The sequence below is a fragment of the Oncorhynchus mykiss genome, chromosome 9, assembly GCF_013265735.2.
Source record: "Oncorhynchus mykiss isolate Arlee chromosome 9, USDA_OmykA_1.1, whole genome shotgun sequence".
Classification (NCBI taxonomy): Eukaryota; Metazoa; Chordata; class Actinopteri; order Salmoniformes; family Salmonidae; genus Oncorhynchus; species Oncorhynchus mykiss.
The window spans coordinates 58,209,447-58,230,176 of record NC_048573.1 but is presented as its reverse complement, the minus strand read 5'-3'; the positions used below and the strand labels follow the sequence as shown (position 1 = coordinate 58,230,176).

Sequence of the window (20,730 nt, the reverse complement as noted above, 5' to 3'; positions counted from 1 at the left end):
TCACATTAGCCTTTTCATTGTGTCCCATGTCGGTTACATCGTTTTGGACTGTTAAATAGTTTTTAACTGTGACAGCATGTTATGCATAGGTCATCGCCTCTGCATGTATGATGTATTGATTGATATTCTCCTTGGTCTCAGCTGTTCTAAGTTGATTGACCTGGTCCATAGAGCTGACAGGGGCTATACATCATTGAACAAAACTGTCCTATAGGCCATTCATCACATTCACCTCCTTTATATCTCAGCAGAGAGAATTCGGGAAAAACTGCTGTCTATATAGGACACGTCTCCTTGATTAAATGACTAAAGGTCTTCGATACGCGACCATGGAGGATGAGTATTGATTGTTCTCAAATATGCGTAGGAAGGAAAGGAAGTGATGTGGTGTTTTTGCCTCTGGTCAAATGTGTGCACTATATTGAGAAAAGGGTGGCATTTGAGAAGCATTATAACTGTTTCCCCTTCAGGCAGCTTCAGAGCTGAGCATTGATTGTGAGTTCCCAGGTTGACCCTCAATCATAGGCTGCCAGTACTGTGTTCCACTTGGCCCACTGTGTCGGTTGGTAGTTAGCGGGAGGCACAAACTAAAAACAGATTCACAAGTATTGCTGACAGTTGCATTTTTGATTCTCACTCTTGGCAAGGATTTTTTTTATTGAAATCCGAATGAGGATCTATAATTCATCCTCTGAGAAATTGTAAAGATTTAAATGGTCTCAAAGAAGTAATATTATTTTCTTAACCAGTTCAGAGCTTCAGAATCTGTTCTCGAAAATAAATCCCAGATAATTTTAGAAAAGGTAAAATAAACGTTTTTTTTATCGTACATTTTCAGTACTAATTGTGTATAAAACGGGAAATTACAAGACTGTATCATTTTCAAATATCATTTTGGAAGGATGAAATTATTAAAATATTGTTTTAGGAACTCTTGAAAAATATGCTCTACCAGGTGGTTAGATGTAAGTATGTATAATGGAAAATGTAATCTCCGTAATCCCAAAAATGTATGATTTCTCATGAGGGCCATAAACAATAACTAGTAATGCTGCATACTCCTAAGAAATGTTAAAATCTCACCTTTCTGGTAAAAATAGTTATAAATTGCTGAGGTTTCGTCACTTTTGAGGACACAAGCTCAAGTACACAGTACAAATATGATACATCATATCAAATATTTCATATTTGTATTTCCTATTCAACAAAACTGTATGAATAAGGCTTGAAATGACTTATACTTTCTAAATATAGTTTAATCAATTTAGAAAATGAGTAACTATAAGATTTCACCTTACTTATAATGGAAAATCCATATTTAAACGGGACTTTATATCAGAGGTTTTAAAGGAATGCAATTTAGTCAAAGCTAGCTGTTATGGACAATGGATAAACATTTGTTAGTTTTTGATCTGTGCAGATAAAAACATATAAATATGAAAATATCAATATTTACTATCTGCCTGTAATCTTCAATATGTTTCACAATATTATTCAGTACATGTCATTTTACAGGAATTATGAGCATATAAACATTTGTATTCATTAAGGATCCCCATTAGCTGCTGCCTACTCTTCCTGGGGTCCAGCAACATTAAGGCAGTTATATACAATTACAAATATTACATGACATTTCATAACACTTTTCACAAAAAGGCCACTACTCTACTATCACATATCTACAATACAAAATATGTCTGTGTAGAGTGTGTTAGCATGTCTATTGTATGTGTGTGTGTGTGTGTGTATCTCTTCATAGTCCCCACTGTTCCTATTTTCATCATCTGTTATTTTTATCTGATTCTACTTGCTTGCATCAGTTACCTGATGTGGAATAGAGTTCTATGTAGCAATGCCTCTATGTAGTACTGTGTGCCTCCAATAGTCTTTTCTTGACTTGGAGATTGTGAAGAGACCTCTGGTGGCATGTCGTATGCGTTAATTTACATATATTTAAATATTCATATTTTGACACATGTATAATATTTTATTCATATTTGATATCAGTCCTCATTTAACACCTGTCTTCCATTATAAGTAACTGAAGCATACATAATGTTAATTAATGTATAATTTTTTTTTATCATTTAAAAAGTCTGAAAATTCTAGTACACCCCTAATTGGACAACTCAAGCGGCTGGTTGAGATGTTTGTGATGCATTATCTATCAAATTTTAAGTCATGCAAATAAAAAAAAATATTAATTGCTGGTCAATATTAAAGGGGAAGTTTACCTAAAAGCAAAGATTTCCCAAGTGATTCCATACATTGAAACTAGTTTAGGTGGAGTTTGCCCCTCTCTCTCCCTGCAGTCAAGAACTGGAAAGCTGCAAAAACGGGCCATGTGTCTTGTGAGGTTTTTTTGTGCTCTGCTCTGTTGTCAGTCAAAGAGTGATTAAGAAATCTGCGAACTGTGGACAAATTTGTTGTTTTATTGAAAGCGTACGGCCGAATTAGATATTTTTATCAAAAGCACTATCGGTTTTGAGTCAGGAAATGTGTACCTTCCCACCTAAAAATATTGTGATGAATTTATATTATTTTATGTAGCCAACTGCAACAACAGCAGAGATAGGTAACAACTGCAAATGTGCGCTCTCCTTTACTTAACTGCATGTAAGACCCTTATTCAAGTTTCTTTCGGGGTAGAAGTGAAGACAGTAGCGTTACATATTACTTATACAAATGAAACAACCAAACATGTCTGATGACAAAACACCTTGCGAGTGATAGGAAAAGTACTTGAGGTGCGCTGATGCTGTTTTCTAACCGTATTTATTTGAGCCAGAGAATTCTAACGAAGAATTGAGGCAAATTGAGCTTCATATGGAGGCTCTAGCCACCAAGGCCGCAGCAGGACCACACCCCCAGGATGAACACAGATTGGTGGAGCAGTTGTGGAAAGTGTGATCCAATGCCGACTCATGAAGAATGCTTATGCTGCAGAGAATTTGATTACATGATCCAGTTTGCTTTCAGGGATTTTGCTGACCACATCAACTTTGGGGTCCTGCACGAAGAAATATCTATTGAAAATAAATGTAAAGCTGAAATGTATTGGGTCAATAACTATTCAACGCCTTTGTTATGACAAGTCTAAATAAGTTCAGGAGTAAAAATGTGCTGAACAAGTCACATAATAAGTTGCATGGACTCACTATGTGTGCAATAATAGTGTTTAACATGATTTTTGAATGACCACCACATCTCTGTACCCCACACATACAATTATATGTAAGGTCCCCCAGTAGAGCAGTGAATTTCAAACACAAAGTTCACCACAAAGACCAGCGAGGTTTTCTAAGGACTCACAAAGGGCACCTATTGGTAGATGGGTAAAAAAAAAGCAGACATTGAATATCATTTTGAGCATGGTGAAGTTATTATTTTCACTTTGGCTGGTGTATCAATATACTGTACCTATTCACTGCAAAGATACAGGCTTCCTTCCTAACTCTGTTGCCAGAGAGGAAGGAAACCGCTCAGAGATTTCACCATGAGGCCAATGGTGACTTTGAAACAGTTAGAGTTTAATGGCTGTGATAGGAGAGAACTGAGGATGGATCAACCACATTGTAGTTACTCCACAATACTAACCCAATTGACAAGAGGGAGAAGAAGGAAGCCTGTTCAGAATACAAATATTCCAAAACATGCATCCTGTTTGCAACAAGGCACTGCTTTCCACCAGACACTGGGAGATTCATTTATCTTTCAGCAGGGCAATAACCTAAAACACAAGGGCAAATTTACACTGGAGTTGCTTACCAAGAAGACTGAATATTATAATATTAATATTCCTGAGTGGTTGAGTTACAGTTTTTACTTAAATCTATGGCAAGACCTGACAATGGTTGTCTAGCAGTGATCAACCAATTTGACAGAGTTTGACGAATTTTCAAAAGAATAATGGGCAAATGTTGCACAATCCAGTTATAGAAAGCTCTTAGATACTTACCCAGGAAGACTCACAGCTGTAATCGCTGCCAAAGCTGCTTCTACAAAGTATTGACTTGGGTGTGAATATTTATGTCAATTTGATATCTGTATTTCATTTAATACATTTGCAAACATTTCCTCATTTGTTGTTGTAATTTTACCCCCTTTTCTCCCCAATTTCTTTATCCAATTACGATCTTGTCTCATCGCTGCAACTCCCCAACGGGCTCGGGAGAGGTGAAGGGCGAGTCATGTGTCCTCCGAAACATGATCCACCAAGCCGCGCTTCTTAACAGCCACTCACTTAACCCAGAAGCCAGCCGCACCAATGTGTTGGAGGAAACACCGTTCAACTGACGACCGCAGTCAGCTTGTAGGCACCCAGCCCGCCATAAAGAGTCGCTAGAGCGCGATGAGCCAAGTAAAGCCCTCCCAAACCCTCCCCTAACCCGGATGAGGCTGGGCCAATTGTGCGCTGCCCTATGGGACTCCCGGTCATGGCCGGTTGTGACACAGCCTGGGATCAAAGCTGTAGTGACACTGAAACACTGCGATGCAGTGCCTTGGCCGCAGTGCCACTCGGGAGGCCCTGTAAATGTTTCTAAACCGTGTTTTCACATTGTCATTATGGGGTATTGTGTGTACATGGTGCGAAAAAATCTATTGAAACATTTTGAATGCAGGCTGTAACACAAGAAATTGTGGAATAAATCAAGGGGTATGAATACATTCTGAAGGCACTGTACGAAATATAGCCCTACAATTTGAAGTTGAAATAACAGCAAAATGTTATGTGGAGTGGAACAGGGGAACCAAAGAGCAGACTCAGACGAGGAGACTGGGATAAAGCATACTAAGGAATTTATTGAAACACAGGGGGGAGATGGAGTGCAGGTCAGGGGAAGCTCGGGCGGGTTGCTGGAAACCAGGTGTGGAGGCTGAGGCGAGAGGGGTTGAGACAGTGTAAGCAGGTCTGGAGGGGAATCTGAGGGAGTAGTAGATTGGGGAATCCAGGACAGTGTAGCTGGGTGAGGAGACGTGGGACTGGAGACAGGGACCAGAGTCAGAGTGGGCAGAATGAGCAGAAATTACGATCTGGCAGCGTGGAAGTGGCAGGGCTGAGTATTAGTAGAGGTCTTGATTATGGAACAGATTGCAGCTGGTGGGGATCTGCTCTGACTCCAGCACACCTGTCTCCACCTACACAATCACCCCCCCCCCCCCACACACACAGAGAGGGAAAGAGCACTGGGGGAGGTGGCAGATCAAGGAGACACCAGGATGAAAAGTAGAGGGAAATTGCAGGAGCAGATGTGACACAAAATCAAAGAACAGAAAATAAGAACCTGTTTTCATATTGTCAAAAAACATGACTGCTGCTCCAGATGATCAAATCCACTTTACCCTTCGATCTGTAATTGTCATTCCAGACAGTTCAGACTGGTCTCATACCGCATCGTTTTGGAGTGGGTCATCCGTGGTGAGACACTGCGTCCAGCAGTCGTGATTCCTCTCCCATCCTACGTGATAAATGCCATCTGAGCTAAATATCGCCATATGGGGTTTTCACACTGGTTCTCAGGAAGTGGAAGATTTACAGGACTTGTGAATAGTCAAAGTTACAGGTACAGTATGTGCTGCTCCCAGCCTGTGATGTGTGTGTTGTGTGTCAGGTTTCGTACTGTGACTGTAAAAATAAAGAATATCCATGCAAATAGATCAATAAAGCAAGTATTTTGTTGTTTTTATAATATATTTGTAGTCACAAAAAATGGAGCACAAAATGAACACATTGTTTAGGGAAGACATTTGGTTGCATATAGAAAACAAAACAACCTAGCATTCAGCACAATGTAAGCAACTGTCTGTGCATCCCAAAAGTCTGTTTATGGCAACATTAATCCTGGAACAATTTCTTCTGACCAGGTCCTCATTATCAGGTCTCTCCATTGTGGTAATGTTGGCTGGAAGATTATGCTTGGGCAGGTGGGATGAAAGATCCCTGTAAACCACTGTCAGATCTTGTCGCCGCTCCAACACCTGGTCAACCAGTTTCTCCATGAATTGGAATTGTTTTGGTTAGTAGATTGTTTTGGCAACCCACTGCTTGGACTGTTTCAGGAACACAGCCTAAATGTTGATGTTTCACAAAATACAAGTAGCTTATGTTTTAACAGGAAAGATGGTACTTTATATTATGTTAAACATAATGTATTCCGAGTGTGATGTACACTGAATGTACAAAACATTAGGAACACCTTCCTACTATTGAGTTGCAACCCCTTATGCCCTCAGAACAGCCTCAATTTGTTGGGCCATGGACTCTACAAGGTGTCAAATGTTGCACAGGGATGCTGGCCCATGTTGACTCTAATGCTTTCCACAGTTGTGTCAAGTTGACTGGATGTCCTTTGGGTGGTGGCCCATTCTTGATACACACGGGTAACTGTTGAATATGAAAAACCCAGAAGCATTTCAGTTCTTGACACTCAAACCGGTGTGCCTGGTACCTACTACCATACCCCGTTCAAATGCACTTAAATATTTTGTCTTGACCATTCACCCTCTAAATGGCACACATACACAATCCATGTCTCAGTTGTCTCAAGGCTTAAAAATCCTTGTTTAACCTGTCACCTCGCCTTCATCTACACTGATTGAAGTGGATTGAAGTGACATCAATAAAAGATCATAGCTTTCACCTGCATTCACCTTGTTAGTCTATGTTTTGGAAAGAGCGAGTGTTCTTAAAATGTTTTGTAGACGCAGTTTACATGCTTGATACATTTTATAATAAAAATAAAGTCAATCGGGTTTATCCATTCATTTAAGTTCTTCAGGTACCAGTGGCAGTTGTAGCTTGTGTCCTGCCCAAATTGTCATTGTTATAAGCCAAACTATTATTGTTATGTGTCCGGGTTTGGTCGGGGTAGGCCATCATTGTAAATAAGAATTTGTTCTTAACTGACTTGCCTAGTTAAATAAAATAAAAATAAACATTTGTATTGACAAAGAAAAACTTCCACCCTAACACACAAGTCAAGTGATACCATGTTTATATTCTTCCACCCTAACACACAAGTCAAGTGATACCATGTTCATATTCTTCCACCTTAACACACAAGTCAAGTGATACCAAGTTTATATTTTTCCACCCTAACACACAAGTCAAGTGATACCAAGTTTATATTCTTCCACCCTAACACACAAGTCAAGTGATACCAAGTTTATATTCTTCCACCCTAACACACAAGTCAAGTGATACCATGTTTACTAACCTGTAAAACTTTTTTGCTATGGCCATTGCTCTATAAGTCTGCTTCCCAGGTTCAGGTATTCCACACAAAGCTATACAGTTGCCTGAAATGTTGTCATGCAAATAAGCCATAGCTAGCCAACACATCAGACATTGGGAAAATGTGTGAAAATATCTAGGAGACAACATCATTTCACACGGGTGCCAGAGGAGCTTGCTGTTGCTTGATCCTTTGAAGACCAATCTATTGAGGACTTAACATGCGAGTGGGATGCGGAAATTGACCTCATTGGTATTTGTGACACAATGTGAGTTCACAATACATACAATTCTAAATGTAAAATGTATTGACAGTTGATATAGATTGGGTTACATGGCAAATTATTATTATGTGTATTGACAAAGAAAAACATCCATCCTAACATACAAGTATAAAGTGATACCAAGTTTATATTCTGTAATATATTTTTTTATGGCAATGGGACTAAAATGTATTATATTTTTAGGATAGTCATGAGTTGGGGGTTACGAATACACAATAGACCAGACTACATGCAACCAAATAGGCCTGATTCCTGGGGCATTTTATTTCACGCAAGGCTTTACAGTTGTTAAAAGCATGATATGTTTTCATGCAAATAAACCATGGCTAGCCAACACATCAGACATTAGAGATTATGATTATGAGAAAAAGTGAGTAGACAGATCCTAAGTAATTAAAATGCAACAACACCTTTCATTTTTATTCAGTCTATTCTGCAATGTAAAGTGACACAATTACTGTCTATGATCTCTTTAACCCCCTTGTCATAAACACAGGGCACATATGCTAACCGGTAGAGCGCCTAGGTAATGTTTACATAATATGGTGCAATGGTTACAACAGAATTAGATCCACTCGAACTGCTGATTAGACTACATACTGTACCTCTGCATGTTTGCTTTGACACTTGCCTCTGTATTTTGGCACGGAAGCATATCCAGTACATGGGAATACAGAGGGAACAGCTGTGTGAGTTTTCTTCAGTGTTTTACCCCCATTTCTGATTGTATATCTCTCTGGTAGCCATCGTTTATGAATTGCTTAGGCTACTACACACATGTACAGTAGATTTGCAAGATTGGCTGTAGCAGTGTTTACATCGTATTTACAGATTTTTATAGGTACTTGCCATCTTCTGCATCTTTCAACAGAAAACAGTGACATTTTGTTCCTTCTTCTCTAGATTTCTTGCAGCCAGGGACCGAATACCAGCTTGCTCTTGCTGCCATCTCTTCGGATGTCCACTTTTCAGAACAAACTTTAGGCTACCTGTGGTGAGTCTTTCAAATTTTGTGCCAGCCCCCCCATAAAACTTGCATCTGTGACGTCAAGCTCCAAACAAGGGCACACGTCACAGAGTATGGCCCCACCAGAGCCACATGCAGTTGTTACAGATCTCCGTTGTTGATGCAGTCCGCCACATAAAAATAAGGATTTTCTGCAATAATTTTAGGTGGAAAAGTTTATATTTCCTAACTCAAAACCGATAGTACCTTTGATTAAAAAAAAATTGCTAACTCGGCCATATGCTTTCAATGAAACAAAGAATTTGTCCACAATTCGCTGATTTCCCAATCTCTCTATGACTCACAACAGAGCAGAGCTAGTAGTGCGTTTTTACAGCTTTCCAGTTATAGACTACAGGGAGAAGGCAAACTCCACCTAACTACAGTAGTTTCAATGTATGGAATCACTTAGAAAATGTAGGTAAACTTCCCCTTTAAAGCTAAATGCACATCATTTCTGATTTTTGTATTTATTTATTGGTGTGCCAGTTAGAGGGTTAAAACAGTCTATGGGCTCAGCTGCAGAACAGTGACCTTGGAAATCCCATTCTCACCCTGGATCCTGTGGCTTCACGGGGGACTCTGGGGACAGTAGCCTGAGGCCAGCTGATAATTGGCTCCTTTCTGTCTGTATGTCTCTAGGGACCTGGGACTGTTGGGGGGCACCTTTATGGAACATATCCCACTGCTGCATACTTACATACCTCTTACAGTAGGTAGGCATGTATTATGATGTATTATTGTGTAGGCAGGAGTTGTGTGTGAATTATGTATTCCTTACCTATATAGTATGTCTAGGTCATTACTGGGTTCATGAATATAGGCTACCTAATATCCTACCTTGTTTCTTTGTCCATCCCTGACCTCATTAACCTTTGTTGGCATAAAGCCGAGGATTTTGAAGCTCAGAATAAGAGAGTTGTAGCTTTGTACTGTTTTTTACATGTTTTATTTCACCAGGCAAGTCAGTTAAGAACAAATTCAATGACAGCCTACCCCAGCCTAACACGGACGACGTTGGGCCAATTGTACGCCACCCTATGGCACTCCCAATCACGGCCGGATGTGATACAGCCTGGAATCAAACCAGGGTCTGTAGTGACGCCTCTAGCACTGAGATGCAGTGCCTTGACCGCTGCGCCACTCAGTTGTCTGCCAAGTAGGACCGATTAATAACTGTATTCTACAAAATTGATACCCTAAATATATAGCCTACCTGTTACGTGCCCCCGAGAAGGAGGGCGGTGCAGGAATCAGGAGCAGGAGAGCAAGAAAGTCCCAGTGGCACAATCGTTTATTGAGAAGTCCCAACTCAACAACATGGGGGGGGATACGCCCAAACGAGGTCGCCACACACAGGGAAATAAACGATACACACGGGGGAGAAACATCTACTCCTAAACACATACCAAACCGGTACAATTGCTGTGAGAAAGAAAACCCAGTGGTGCAGACACGCACCCGTAACAAAGTAACCACAGCAAAACAATCCAGGACAAAGACAAGCAGGCAGCGGAGGTTAATAAACCCACCGACATCAACAAATAGGACACAGGTGTAAACAAAACAGACAGACACAAACGAAAAGGAAAATTGATTGGTGGCAGCTAGTAGGCCGGCGACGACAACCGCCGAGCACCACCCAAACAGGGAGAGGAGCCACCTTCGGGGGAAGTCGTGACACTACCATTTTCATCTAATCACCTTAAAAGAATACGGGAAACACTCTTTCACGGCACTTCGATACCGAAGTGACTTTTTCATAGCAGTGTCGTGTCTTTGGCTATGCCGGATTAAGTGATATGACATGCTATTCTATAAAATCCTTTCTCTGTAATTAATATTACCTGATTGAGCTAATCATGTAAATGTAATTAACTAGAAAGTCGGGGCACCACGAAATAATATTTATAGAGCAGTTATCTTCCGAATAAACTCTTAAAGACCTAGTAAAATTGTACATCAGTAGCAGTCAATATTAATCGTCACCTTATTTCAGTCTCATCTGAAAGTTGTAAATTCTTGGTTATCTTCACAAACCCTGGCTAACCAGTTTAATCAGCAATAGAAAATTAGGTTTAATTATTTATTTACTAAATACCTAACTAATCACATAAAATTACATATACACAGAATGAATCATACCTTGATTACAAATTACGTCACAAAGGAAAGCGTCCCTAGCGGACGGAACAGATATGACAGCTGGTTACCCAAAGGAAAGGGGGCTGGGTTTGAGTGAAAGAGCGGGAAGACTGAAGAACAAAGGGAGAAGCGATGTCTCTATCAGGCCGTAGGCAACTACTCTATCGTAAATACAGAATCTTATGCATTCTAAATTACCGCCCATTTGGAAAAGGAAAATGCAATAAATATTTACTCTGAGCTGCGCTTTGGTAGGTTGGTGGTAGATGGAAGGCTGTGTTGGCCAACAGAGTCCTTTGTCCTTTGAAGAATGTCTCTGGTGGTAAAATAGATACGTTGTAGTAACGTCTGTCTGTTCTTTCTTAGCCCACGTTTGCAGCTGCTGTTGCTAACTCAACGGCTAGGAGGTAACACTTCTGTAGTGAATAAGAGTTCAATGTTCATACCATTCGCAACCAAAGCTCACGCTGAGGTTGGCTTCGTTCTGTAGTTATTATCTGAACCCTTCTGACATCGGATCGTCATCCTAATGTACCCGGAACAGAAAGTTATATTGTCGTCAAGGCTTTATATAGGAAGGGAGAGGAGGGCGTGTTTCATAGTTTACTACCAATGTCTCTTCACGTGGGCGGGCCACTGAGTCGGGCCTATTTCATTCATGAAAACCCAATTCTTACATTTTAGAAGCTAAAATCACATTTTATCCCCTCCCAAATAATTTAATATTCAAACATTTAAATTGCACAACAATTCCATGTGAATCTGATAACTATAATGTGTAGACTTTCCACTGTACCATTCATGTCATCCAATCATTGATGAGAATGTCTCAGATGATAACCGAACTGACATCATTTTCATTAAGTACCAACGCATATGTTCAACTGGTTGGATTACCAAAATATGGTTCATTTCCCCCCACCTTCTGATGTTCTCAGAATCTCTGTTTAACAAAGTCTATTCAAGAGTCCCTCTGTAGAGTCAAGAGAGAAGGAAGGGAGAAAGGTATTTATGGGGGGGTCATAAACCTTACCCAAAGGCCAACGTCATGACAGCATGTTAGGAGAATTAACGTAGTAGGTTAGGAGACTGAGGTTAAGGTTAGGAAACAGGTTAGCGAAAATGCTCTCCTAAACTACTATGAAAATCACTTTGTATCGAACTGCCATGAAAATAGTGTATCCTAAAACATTACCCTTCCACATTATCGCCAACCTAAGCATCAGTTAGCATTCATCAGACCTACATTCAGTCTGTCTAACAGTGTAGGCAGTCAGTCAGACCCTCAGTGCTGCTCATTACTCTCCCTCCAGTACCTCCAGTGCATCAGAACTAGCTGAGGAGAGAGAAAAGCCTCTGAACTTCTCCCAGTCAATTTCCATTAAAGCTCCGCCAGATCTCATATCATGGATTATTTATGCGGTAGCTAGAAGTCTATGAGGCCGCTGGGCTGGCTGCTCAGGAGATGATGCTCTCTCTGCTTATTTCGTTATCATGCTGCTTGTGTTCTCACTGCACTGTAGAAGTCAAACTATGTGACATTGGGGTCTGTCGGTGTGCATCAGATAATTTTTCTCTAATTCTCTCTCTCTCATTTTCATTCTCTCACTTCCTCATTCTCTCTCTCATTTTCATTCTCTCACTTCCTCATTCTCTCTCTCATTTTCATTCTCTCACTTCCTCATTCTCTCTCTCATTTTCATTCTCTCACTTCTTCATTCTCTCTTTCTCTCTCTTTCATTTTCTCTCTCCCCAATTACATTCTACAGTATGATGTACTGTGCTATAATATGGTAATGAACACCATCTTAATTATAGCACGGTCAGTGTTGTCTCAATTACAGGCTTGTAATTACTAGGGTCAATGTTGTTCAAGGAGGCTCAGAAGGTGGTTGAGTATAACTTGCAGGACTAACACACTGAAGTAACGCCATATTTTTTTATATTTCCATTCCTGTTTGAAATGTACTGTACATGTGCCTACTGATAGCTCTATTAACAATGATGTGGTAATAATACATCTGTTCAGTGGTCTTCATAGCTTTTGCAGGCCAGGCAGCTAGCTACTGTAGCACAAACACTATCTAGAGGTGGATGTTGGTACTAATGGTCTTAGTACCAACATGGTACTAATGGTGCTATGAATGCATCAGTTTCCTCTGCAATCAATGATTTTTCTGGAGACCACATCTGTGTGCTGCTGTTTCAACACCCACTCTGACGATGTGGGCACTCAATTGCCTATATATAGTAGTGCATAGGGCTCTGGTCAAAAGTAGTGAAGATGTAGGAAATAGTGTTTGGGATGCAGATGTGATGTCAACTGTACAAGAAGTGAAAGCTAGCAGATTATTAAAGCTGGAGAGAGTACTTTCTCTTTGATGGCTTTGAAATGAGTCACTACCACCACCATCCTCTCCTCTGACTCTATAATTGTGTTACAGTATATGTACCTCATGTTTGCATCACAGGCTTGGCTCTGTGAGTGGTTATTTATCAAGGTGTACTCATGGTGATGCATACTTGCTTGCCTCTGGTTACATGACTACCAGAGGGCCTGTACCTATGACACTCATATAATTTACATTTAGGGCGAGTCGCTGAGATTGATGGGTGCTGGGATAACAATTACATATGTGTGTGAGCGAGAGAGAGAGCATAGACCATGTCTTTTATTTTCCTGGTTAGAGACAGGTGCATGATAATGGTCCATTATAAATCAAAACAAATTTCACACATACAGTACCAGTCAAAAGTTTGGACACACCTAATTCCAGGGTTTTTCTTTATTTTTTTACGGTCTTCTACATTGTAGAATATTGGTGAAGACATCAAAACTATGAAATAACACATATGGAGTCATGTAGTAACCAAAAAAGTGTTAAACAAATTTCATCAAAGTAGCCCCCCTTTGCCTTGATGACAGCTTTGCACACGCTTGGCATTCTCTCAACCAGCTTCACCTGGAATGCTTTTCCAACAGTCTTGAAGGAGTTCCCACATATGCTGAGTGCTTTTTGGCTGCTTTTCCTTCATTCTGCGGTCCAACTCATCACAAACCATCTCAATTGGGTTGAGGTCGTGTGATTGTGGAGGCCATGTCATCTGATGCAGCACTCCATCTCCTTCTTGGTCAAATAGCCCTTATACCGCCTGGAGGTGTGTTAGGTCATTGTCTTGTTGAAAAACTAATGATAGTCCCACTAAGCGCAAACCAGATGGGATGGCATATCACTGCAAAATGCTGTGGTAGCCATGCTGGTTAAGTGTGCCTTACATTCTAAATGAATCAGAGACTGTCAACAGAAAGGCACCCCAACACCTTCACACCATCACACATGTGGAGATCATCTGTTCCCCTACTCTGCGTCTCACAAAGACACAGCGGTTGGAACCAACAATCTCAGTTGGTGTCCTTTAGTAGTGGTTTATTTGTAGCAATTCGACCATGAAGGCCTGATTCACTCAGTCTCCTCTGAACAGTTGATGTTACTTGAACTCTGTGAAGCATTTATTTGGGCTGCAATCTGAGGTGCAGTTAACTCTAAGGAACTTATCCTCTACTGCAGAAGTATCTCTGGGTCTTCCGTTCCTGTGGCGGTCCTCATGAGAGCCAGTTTCATCACAGTGCTTGATGGTTTTTGCGACTGCACTTGAAGGAACTTTCAAAGTTCTTGACGTTTTCCGGATTGACTGACCTTCATGTCTTAAAGTATTGGTGGACTGTCGTTTCTCTTTGCTTATTTGAGCAGTTCTTGCCATAATATGGACTTGGTCTTTTACCAAATAGGGCTATCTTCTGTATTCCACCCCTACCTTGTCACAGCACAACTGATTGGCTCAAACGCCAAGGAAAGAAATTCCACCAATTAACTTTTAACAAGGCATAACTGTCAATTGAAATGCATTCCAGGTGAGGCACTCATGAAGCTGGTTGAGAGAGCAAAGCTGTCATCAAAGCAAAGGGTGGCTACTTTGAAGAATCTCAAATATATTTTGATTTGTTTAACACTTTTTCGGTTGCTACTGTACATGATTCCATATGTGTTATTTCATAGTTTTGATGTATTCACTATTATTCTGCAATGTAGGAAATAGTCAAAAAAAGAAAAACCCTTGACTGAGTGGGTGTGTCAAAACTGTTGACTGGTACTGTATGTCCTGTACTGACTCTCCCATCAACTAGTCAAAATATGAAACCTGTTGTTTAACACATCTGCTACTGCAGGTCCTTCAAAAAGTTGGTGCTGGCTTATCAGCTCAATATTCGGTACTTGGATCTACATCAATTTTGGACACAGTTCCACATAATGGAAACAGATGATTGTTTTAGACTACATTACCTTCTTACTGAAATCACTGGTTATTCAATTATTCATACCTCTGTCCCAAATTTCTCACTATGTCCCTTACAGCCTGCTTGAGTTCAGTGAGTACTGGCGGCTATCTATTTGTCCACAGGAAGCTTATCTCTAACCCAAACACCAGATGGCGGCCTCTAATTTAATCAGTCACAACTCTCAATCCCTCTGTTAGTCATGTGACCTTGTTTTGAAAGATTTAATTATTAAAATTACAAATTAAATTACTATTGGAAGGAATTGTTTTTATTTTAGTCCACCCTAACAATGTTGCTCTATATATTTATTACACATTTCTGTTGTATATTCACTCTCACCTTCACAGTTATTAAAAATCTATTCTTTTGAGATTCAAATGTAATGCGCCTAAACTATAAAATACATTGGCCAACTCAGAAAGTAAGAGAGAAACTTTCTGGGATCAACTTTCATGATAACTGGGCTGGCACTGTCTATCAGTCGCCTATAGATGGCATGCTTTGTGCATAATATGTTTCTCTACCTAGCAAGTTAAACTCTAGTAACCCATTATACATTCATACATTGTTCCTTTGAAAAGTCTAGTAGGCCATTATACTATTGATTTCTCCTAATACGTTTTACACCACTGGCATACGTGTGGGTGTGCAAGTTGTACATTATTATAATTTTTTCCATTGCTACTTTATCAAATGTCTTTTCATATCTTCCCACACAAAACACGAGTGTTCCATTCACACATACAATTTCCCTATATAACGTTATAAATAAACTTACAGTGCATTCGGAAAGTATTCAAACTCCTTGACTCTTTGCACATTTTGTTACGTTACTGCCTCATTCTAAAATGGATTCAATATTTTTTTTCCTAATCAATCTACACACAATACCCGATAATGACAAAGCGAAAACAAGTTTTTAGACATGTTTGCAAATGTACATATATATATAAAAAATAACAGAAATACCTTAGTATTCAGACCCTTTGCAATGAGACTAGAAATTGAACTCAGGTGCATCCTGTCTCCATTGATAAATGCCAAGTATCACGTCTGGAGGAAACCTGCCACCATTCTTACAGTGAAGCATGTTTTTTTCAGTGGCAGGGAACGTGAGACTGGTTAGGATTGAGGGAAAGATGAACGGAGTAAAGTACAGAGAGATCTTTGATGTAAACCTGCTCCTGAGCGCTCAGGACCTCAGACTGGGCCGACGGTTCACCTTCCAACAGGACAACGACCCTGAATGGCCCAGCCAGAGCCCATACTTGAACCCTATCGAAAATCTCTGGAGAGACCTGAAATAGCTGTGCAGCGACGCTCCCCATCCAACCTGACAGAGCTTGAAAGCATCTGCATAGAAGAATGGGAGAAACTCCCCAAATACAGGTGTTCCAAGCTTGTAGTGTCATACCCAAGAAGACTCGAGGCTGTAATTGCTGCACAAGGTGCTTAAACAAAGTACTGAGTAAAGGGTATTAATACTTATGTAAATGTGAAATTACAAAAACATTTTTTCAATATAAATGAGCTTTTTTTGCTTTGTCATTATGGGGTTGTGCCTAAGAACAGCCCTTAGCCGTGGTATATTAGACATATAACACACCTCCTCGTGCCTTATTTCTTAAATATATACTAGCTGACTGACTGCCTGCTGTGGGTTCCCAGTTTCTACCCCTGTAATGATTTCGGCTTGTTTCCTCTCTGTGTGCATCCTGTCCCACTGAGTTGCAAATAACATGGTGAGTCCAGTCCAATTAATAAAATATACTATGACATTTTTCACCTGTGGAAACCAACAAGGAGGCATGTATAACTCCTGCATCAGTGGCCTTCAGGCATGACTTGACTGATGACTCCCCTTGTCATGAAAGCATGTGAAACTCATTTGCTTTTGCCTTTTTGTGTACACTGTGGTCAGTTCATATTGCTAGCATAGGCATGTTGGGACACTGACCATAATCGATTGACAGTTGGTCTTACAATGTCTATCCAAATACATGCAGTATGGTATTCTATAACCTTAACCTCAGCCATATGTTTGCTGATGTAGCTAACCACTAGCTCGCTGGGAATTGGTATTCTCTGTGCTGTCTTACTGTAGGTTACTTAGATACAGTACATGTACCATGATAATTGGCCGTGAATGAGTCATCATAGAAATATAATGAGTAGAACGGGCTTGGACCCTCTTTTTTATTTGACCTTTATTTAACTAGGCAAGTCAGTTAAGAACAAATTCTTATTTTCAATGACGGCCTAGTGGGTTAACTGCCTGTACAGGGGCAGAACGACAGATTTGTACCTTGTCAGCTCGGGGATTTGAACTTGCAACCTTCCAGTTACTAGCCCAACACTCTAACCACTAGGCTACCCTGCCGCCTTGGACCCTCCAACCCTGGCAATTTGACAGATAAACTCATGGATGCACACACAATGGCTGCCAGGTATTGTGATGTAATAATTACTATGATAATGTAGGATGGTGATTCAAATGATGTGGAATGTACTTTTAGTAATATCAGTTGAGTTGAATCAACAACTCACAGCACATATTGCAGTGTACACTTCCTGCTTTTACTTCCTGCTTTTACTTCCTGCTTTGCTATGTGTACACTCACAATGGCTGCTTGTCCACCCTTTGAGTTAAATAATACATTCATAAGTAGTAGCTTTAGTAGCCCCTGTAGCTGCTCTGCTCTTTACACTCTCCTGCTCTCCCCTACGGAATGGTCTGTGCTCTCTCTCTCTCGCTCTCTCTGTCTCTCTCGCTCTCTTTCCACAAGAGGCTGATCTTTGCAGACAGTCTCAGGGAGGTAAAGCCAGCCAGGCCCCTGTCAGTGTGACTGTCCCTAGTGTGCCATGTACATGACGGGGCCCCAAACTCCCTGCCTTATCCCCCTACCCTCACGCCCCACTATTTTGTGAGCATCTCTCTGGCTGACACATCTAGAAACTCCCCTCATTTACAAAGTGACTGTGGAGGATCCCTGGGCATACTGAGGAGTATTCCAGTAGGCCTGTGGCTCAGGACATATAACGAGAGCTATCACTGTCACCCTTTCGGCAGCTCCTTGGTGGCTGATGAAATGTATCAATTCCTCAGTTTTCCAGCAGAGGACACTCTTACTCTGCCCTCCCTGCCCTGTCCCCCATGGACATCCTCACAAGGCTATTAGGTACAGTACAGTGCACATTGATTTAGTCACACTGTTGATAAAACATTAAGTGTTTGATTCATTATTATTAATACTTTCTAATCTGATTCTGATCGTTTCACTGTGCATGCCTATTCATTTATCCAAACAGGTAATATTGTTCTGGGTTATTCCAACGCAAGGCATGTCAGCTTTTACACTATCCTACAGTCGTTAAAAGACTAAAAACAGCCATTTATCTATCGTTTTTCTCTCTGCTGTGGGAAATCAAGTGGAGTTGTGTTATGTTCTGTGCTGTTCAGTCTGTCTTCACCGGGCTGGGTCCCTATGGATTGCGTGGGAGAGGGGCTGCCTGGGCCACAAAGGATCCATTACAACTGAAATAGATCTTTCTCTCTCTCTGGGAACAGAGATCGATCGATGCCTAAGAGCAATGTGTCCCTATCGCCTTCACCTCACCACAGAACTGCCTTTGCAAGTCATTCATAATACAGTATTTGATGCCTTATAGCTTTCATGTCATGTCTTCAGTTTATAAACTCAATTATAGATCTATTCAGGAGGTTGAAATGTTATTCACTTCCATCCCCTTTCCATTGGTCACCTGTGAGTATCCCTCTCGATTTCATCTGCAGTATACATTAAACATGTAGGCCTAGCTGTTGTGTTGACTGAGACACAGACAAAGAAAGAGTGAGTGAGGTAATAGGTGAGAGAGAGAGTTCCAATAGGGTAGCCTGAACAACAACACTACTTTTCATGTGCTGTGTCCGCCATAATATCCTGCCCCTCTAATGAGACCCTATGAAAGGCTACAGTGTGTGGAGCACATCCCAATGGTGTGCGTGTGCATGCGGATGTGTGTGTAGCTCCCAGGGCCCTGTGAGACACTGTACAACCACGCACAGCCCAGTGGCCTCAACACCATCCATGTCAAAACAGTCAACAACAACATAGAACCTTTTGTTACATTAAGGATGAATTTGTATGTGAGAGAGATATTATGTATAACCTACCTAAAAGCAAGAGATGTCTATGTGCACAGGTAAGATGAGGGATATTGCCTCTTCTTATTGAAACAGGTCAGATGAGGGATATTGCTTCTGCGTATTGAAACAGGTCAGATGAGGGATATTGCCTCTGCATATTGAAACAGGTCAGATGAGGGATATTGCCTCTGCATATTGAAACAGGTCAGATGAGGGATATTGCCTCTGCTTATTGAAACAGGTCAGATGAGGGATATTGCCTCTTCTTATTGAAACAGGTCAGATGAGGGATATTGCCTCTGCATATTGAAACAGGTCAGATGAGGGATATTGCCTCTTCTTATTGAAACAGGTCAGATGAGGGATATTGCCTCTGCATATTGAAACAGGTCAGATGAGGGATATTGCCTCTGCGTATTGAAACAGGTCAGATGAGGGATATTGCCTCTGCGTATTGAAACAGGTCAGATGAGGGATATTGCCTCTGCGTATTGAAACAGGTCAGATGAGGGATATTGCCTCTGCGTATTGAAACAGGTCAGATGAGGGATATTGCCTCTTCTTATTGAAACAGGTCAGATGAGGGATATTGCCTCTTCTTATTGAAACAGGTCAGATGAGGGATATTGCCTCTGCGTATTGAAACAGGTCAGATGAGGGATATTGCCTCTTCTTATTGAAACAGGTCAGATGAGGGATATTGCCTCTGCATATTGAAACAGGTCAGATGAGGGATATTGCCTCTTCTTATTGAAACAGGTCAGATGAGGGATATTGCCTCTGCATATTGAAACAGGTCAGATGAGGGATATTGCCTCTTCTTATTGAAACAGGCCAGATGAGTGATATTGCCTCTTCTTATTGAAACAGGTCAGGTGAGGGATATTGCCTCTTCTTATAGAAACAGGTCAGATGAGGGATATTGCCTCTGCATATTGAAACAGGTCAGATGAGGGATATTGCCTCTTCTTATTGAAACAGGTCAGATGAGGGATATTGCCTCTGCGTATTGAAACAGGTCAGATGAGGGATATTGCCTCTGCGTATTGAAACAGGTCAGATGAGGGATATTGCCTCTGCGTATTGAAACAGGTCAGATGAGGGATATTGCCTCTGCGTATTGAAACAGGTCAGATGAGGGATATTGCCTCTGCGTATTGAAACAGGTCAGATGAGGGATATTGCCTCTGCGTATTGAAACAGGTCAGATGAGGGATATTGCCTCTGCGTATTGAAACAGGTCAGATGAGGGATATTGCCTCTGCGTATTGAAACAGGTCAGATGAGGGATATTGCCTCTGCGTATTGAAACAGGTCAGATGAGGGATATTGCCTCTGCGTATTGAAACAGGTAAGATCAGGGATATAAGCAGTTACGGCAAATAACGGACACATTTTTCCCCGTACATCATTGCACACGCGATTGAACAGCAAAATATGACCTGCAGCTTTTTTTTACCACTTTGCACGACGCTCCTCTCCTTCGTCAACAAAACAAAAACAATAACAATGCCGGTGGGACGGATAGTGGCCCTGTTTCCCCTACTGCGTATTTCATCTTTAAAGAGGCCCCTC

At 40.9% G+C, this 20,730-nt stretch overlaps 1 protein-coding gene across 1 annotated transcript in view; it reads left to right on the top strand.

Annotated features, from left to right (window-relative positions):
- The first annotated feature begins 8,438 nt into the window (after nt 1-8,438).
- LOC110532468 (rap1 GTPase-activating protein 1) overlaps nt 8,439-20,730 on the top strand; it is a 104,787-nt gene continuing 92,495 nt past the window's right edge. The window contains exon 1 of the mRNA XM_036988485.1: nt 8,439-8,512. The gene's annotated coding sequence lies outside the window, so the exon portion shown is untranslated. The remainder of the gene's footprint in view (nt 8,513-20,730) is intronic.